General features: G+C 49.3%; 1 non-coding gene across 1 annotated transcript; it reads left to right on the top strand.

The window, feature by feature from the left end:
- Positions 1-232: 232 nt before the first annotated feature.
- LOC101925541 (selenide, water dikinase 2) lies at positions 233-2,480 on the top strand. Its single transcript, XR_006694642.3, has one exon. It is a non-coding gene; the product is annotated as a selenide, water dikinase 2 (transcript).
- The last annotated feature ends 2,548 nt before the right edge of the window (positions 2,481-5,028 follow it).

Genomic DNA, 5,028 nt, shown 5'->3' with positions numbered 1-5,028 from the left:
TCGAAAGGAGCAATGTTCCGTCAGCCGCTGCCAAGAAACCATTTACATTACTACGAGAGCGAAGGAAAACACGTGACGTTCTGCAATCCCTTTGCAATGGGTTTTGCAAGCCTGAGGTTGTTGCGCCTTTTAGAGTCTAGGAAGCCCGCCTCTCGGTGGCGGAGTCGTCATTGGATGTTGCAGCTGTCAATCACCTGGGGTATAAATAAGGGAGTCCGGCGGCTCCTCTATCAGGAAGATTGCGCCTGCCGTGGGGCTCGCGGTGTGAGTCGCGCTGGGTAGAATCCCTGCAGGTAATATTTGACTTTTACTTCATATTAACCTGAGTGGAAAATAAAAGGGCCCTCTTCTCCCCTCCCTTCCCTGCCGGGCAGGCGCGATGGCGGAAGCCTCGGCGACGGGCGCCTGCGGAGAGGCGATGGCGGCAGTGGCAGCAGCGGAAGGCTCCTCGGGCCCGGCGGGCTTGACTGTGAGCCGGAGCTTCTCGAACTACCGGCCCTTCGAGCCCCAGGCGTTGGGCCTCAGCCCGAGCTGGCGGCTGACGGGCTTCTCCGGCATGAAGGGCTGAGGCTGCAAGGTCCCGCAGGAGACGCTGCTCAAACTCCTGGCGGGACTGACGCGGCCGGACGTGCGGCCCCAGCTGGGCCGGGGCCTGGTGGGCGGCCAGGAAGAGGCGTCCCAGGAAGCCGGCATGCCAACAGGAGCGGGCTCCAGCCCCACCTTTCCAGCCCTGGGCATCGGGATGGACTCTTGCGTCATCCCCCTGAGGCACGGGGGCCTGTCACTGGTGCAGACCACGGACTTCTTTTACCCCTTGGTGGAAGATCCCTACATGATGGGGCGCATAGCTTGTGCCAACGTGCTGAGTGACCTCTACGCCATGGGGATTACTGAGTGTGACAACATGTTGATGTTACTCAGCGTCAGCCAGAGTATGAGTGAGGAGGAACGCGAAAAGGTAACGCCACTCATGGTCAAAGGCTTTCGGGATGCCGCAGAGGAAGGAGGGACAGCAGTGACCGGTGGGCAAACGGTGGTCAACCCTTGGATTATAATCGGTGGAGTTGCCACTGTGGTATGCCAGCCAAATGAGTTCATAATGCCGGACAGTGCCGTCGTTGGGGACGTGCTGGTGTTAACCAAACCATTAGGAACCCAGGTTGCTGTCAATGCCCACCAATGGCTGGATAATCCTGAAAGATGGAATAAAGTAAAGATGGTGGTCTCCAGAGAAGAGGTGGAGCTGGCCTATCAGGAAGCCATGTTCAATATGGCTACCCTCAACAGAACTGCTGCAGGTTTAATGCACACATTTAATGCCCATGCGGCCACAGATATCACAGGCTTTGGCATTCTGGGACACTCCCAGAACCTTGCAAAACAACAAAGAAATGAAGTGTCCTTTGTTATTCATAATCTGCCGGTAATTGCCAAGATGGCTGCCGTCAGCAAGGCCAGTGGACGGTTTGGGCTTCTTCAAGGAACCTCAGCTGAAACCTCTGGGGGATTACTGATTTGTCTGCCAAGAGAACAGGCGGCTCGCTTTTGTTCCGAAATCAAATCCTCCAAGTACGGAGAGGGTCACCAAGCGTGGATCGTTGGCATTGTGGAAAAGGGAAACCGAACGGCCCGGATCATTGACAAGCCGCGAGTTATTGAAGTCCTACCTCGTGGGGCCACAGCTGCTGCTCTTGCTCCTGACAGTTCAAATGCCTCCTCTGAGCCTAGCTCGTGAGATGAAAGAACAGAAGTTGTTTGGACTTTAGAGCCATTGTCCACAATCACGGATGGTTCTCAAGAGATGATTTTAAGAAATTTCCAAAGAAGGCTGCCTGCATAGTGGTTCTGGCTGCCCTTTCTAGGTGATTGGAATCAGCCCATCAAAAGCAGCCTTTATGTACATTCTGAGGCCAGAGTAACATTTTGAACTTTGGGGGGATGTTTGTTCATCACTTGGGTAGAAGAGGAGCAAAAATACCTCTGTTTTCTCTTTCCAAAGTAAGATGAGGCTATTCCAGGTTGAGGGATTTTTCTTTGCACTGGGTAGATTAATTTCTGCACAGGGAGTGAGATTATTAAAATAACACACAAAGTAAATTGCAAAATGAAAAAAATTTAGATCAGAAGCAAATGAGTTTTGGAGCAATATTGTTGATAACTAAATTGTCAAGAGAGATCGTATAATGCAACATCAAATTCTTTATTCAGTGTTACTGAAGTACTGGCTCTTTCCTGCTCTGGACAAGAATTGAGCAGCTTGTCTGATGACTGGGAAAGGAGGACCTGCAACCATCTGACTTGGTCTCTGTTAATGACGTCTCTCCCTCTAAACTCCATTAAGGACTGGGAGAGGCAGAGCAAGCCTCAGAGCCCAGGCCTTGGTGGTCATTAAGATGTTAAGTCTTTTGCTGCAAATTCCTGGTGATTTGATCAATAAAGAGTAATTTCTTGCTAAATAAATAAAAGAGACCTTGAAAAACTCTTCTGGCTAATGTTTGGTTGTTTGAAATTCAATACAGTCATAAAACGATACATTGAGTCTGGTATAGCAGAGTGTTTTCCCTGATCCTGGTGAATTGGGGGATTTAACACCCAGATTTAGGGTTGTACGTTCCCCCTGAGATGACAGAAAAGGATTCAAAGCAGGCATACACCCCAAGGGTTAGAGGATGGGGCAGGAAATAGCAAAAGGAAGGTGTCAACAATTCTTGAAAGATGGAAAGGAGGTGGAAGAGGGGTAACTGACTTAGAGGAATCCTTCACAGTAGGGGAAAACAAGAAGCAAGAAGATTGCTCAGAAGATGGGGTAAGGGCTGGGGATAAAAACATACTGGTTGAGAGTTTATACACGGTAATTAGATCTCTAGCGTTCTCCACACTCTTATTTCACACAGCCAGGTGACTGCCCCTCACCTACGCAGGTAAAGTTGGGAGCGTCACACACAGCAGAGGATAGGGAGCCTAACTGAAAAGAGGATAAAAATCTAAAATGAGACTGCCTAGCCCGCTGCCTCAATTAGCTATTAAAAACACTGGCCAGGCCAAGCCCAGTGGCTCACGCCTATAATCCCAGCACTTTGGGAGGCCAAGGTGGACAGATCTCTTGAGCTCAGGAGTTCAAGTTCAGCCTGGCCAATATGACAAAACTCGGTCTCTACTAAAACAAACAAAAAAAATACAAAAATACCCAAGCGTGATGGTGTGCCCCTATAGTCCCAGCTATTCAGGAGGCCAAAGTGGGAGAACTTTGAACCCGCAAGGCAGAGGTTGCAGTGCGCAAACATTGCAGTCCAGCCTGGGCGACGGGAGTGAAACCCTGTCTCAAAAAAATAAAGCCCAAAATCACTGTACCACAAGGCCTCCTAGGTGAAAGCCTTTATTGAATGATGTTAAATTGTTTTTTTTTTTTTCTTGTTTTTCCCAGAGTCGCTCTGTTGCCAAGGCTGGAGTGCAGTGGTGTGATCTCGGCTCACTGCAACCTCCGCCTCCTGGGTTCAAGTGATTCTCCTGCCTCAGCCTCCCGAGTAGCTGAGATTACAAGTGTGCACCACCACACCCGGTGAATGTTGTGTTTTTAGGAGAGATGTGGTTTCACCAAATTGGCCAGGCTGGTCTCGAACTCCTAACCTCAATCTACCGACCTCAGCCTCCCGAAGTGCTGGGATTACAGGCATGAGCCACCGCGCCCAGCTAATGTTAAGCTTTTTAATGCCTCATTCTTAAATATGAGCAGTCAAGGATCACCAGGTGTGTGAGGAGAGCCTCCAACTTAAACAGAAAAAGGAAACTCAGAGGGACAATACAGGAAATAGGAAAAAAGAATTTTAAAAAATCCACAAAGCAATAATTAAGAGAACCAGCCACTTAGAATATAAAGATAAAGCTAAAACTTGAAAATTTTTAGTAGGGGGCTGGGAGTGGTGGCTCATGCCTGTAATCCCAGCATTTTGGGAGGCCAAAAGATGGGCGGATCACCAGAGGTTAGGAGTTCGAGACCAGCCTGGCCGACATGGTGAAACCCCACCTTTACTAAAAATATAAAAATTAGCTGGGCTTGGTGGCGCGCACCTGTAATCCCAGCTACTCGGGAGGCTGAGGCAGGAGAATCACTTGAACCCAGGAGGCAGAGGATACAGTGAGCCGAGATCACGCCATTGCATTTCAGCCTGGACAACAAGAGCAAAACTCTGTCTCAAAAAAAAAAAATTCTAATAGGAGGCATAAAGTTGCAGAAATTTATCAGCAAGTAGCCCCAAAAGGCCAGGTGCAGTAACTCACATCTGTAATAACTCGCACTTTGGGAGGCCAAGGTGGGCTTGAGCCCCTGAGTTCAATACCAACCTGGGCAACATAGCAAAAACCTGTCTCTACAAAAAATACAAAAATTAGCAGGGCATGGTTGTGTGCACTTGTAGTCCCAGCTTCTCTGGAGGCTAGGTTGGGAGGATCACTTGAGCCTGGGAGGTGGAGGCTGCAGTGAGCCGAGATTGCACCACTGCAGTCCAGCCTGGGTGACACAGTGAGACCCTGTCTCAAAAAATAAATAAGCCGGGCGCGGTGACTGACGCTTGTAATCCCAGCACTTTGGGAGGCCGAGGCGGGTGGATCACGAGGTCAGGAGATAGAGACCATCCTGGCTAACACGGTGAAAGCCCGTCTCTACTAAAAATACAAAAAATTAGCCGGGCGTGGTGGCAGGTGCTTGTAGTCCCAGCTACTTGGGAAGCTGAGGCAGGAGAATGGCGTGAACCTGGGGGGCAGAGCTGGCAGTGAGCCAAGACCACGCCACTGCACTCCAGCCTGGGTGACAGAGCAAGACTCTGTCTCAAAAATAAATAAATACATAAGAAAGTAGACCATGTAGCCATAAAAAAGAATGAGTTCATGTTCTTTGCAGGGATATAGATGAAGCTGGAAGCCATCATTCTTAGCAAACTAACACAGGAACAGAAAACCAAAAAACACAAGTTCTCACTCATAAATGGGAGTTGAACAAATGAGAACACATGGATACAGGGAGGGGAACAT

The sequence above is a fragment of the Macaca fascicularis genome, chromosome 20 (genome assembly GCF_037993035.2).
Source record: "Macaca fascicularis isolate 582-1 chromosome 20, T2T-MFA8v1.1".
NCBI lineage: Eukaryota > Metazoa > Chordata > Mammalia > Primates > Cercopithecidae > Macaca > Macaca fascicularis.
Note: the sequence above shows the minus strand (reverse complement) of the source record. Positions and strands in the feature narration are given on the sequence as shown.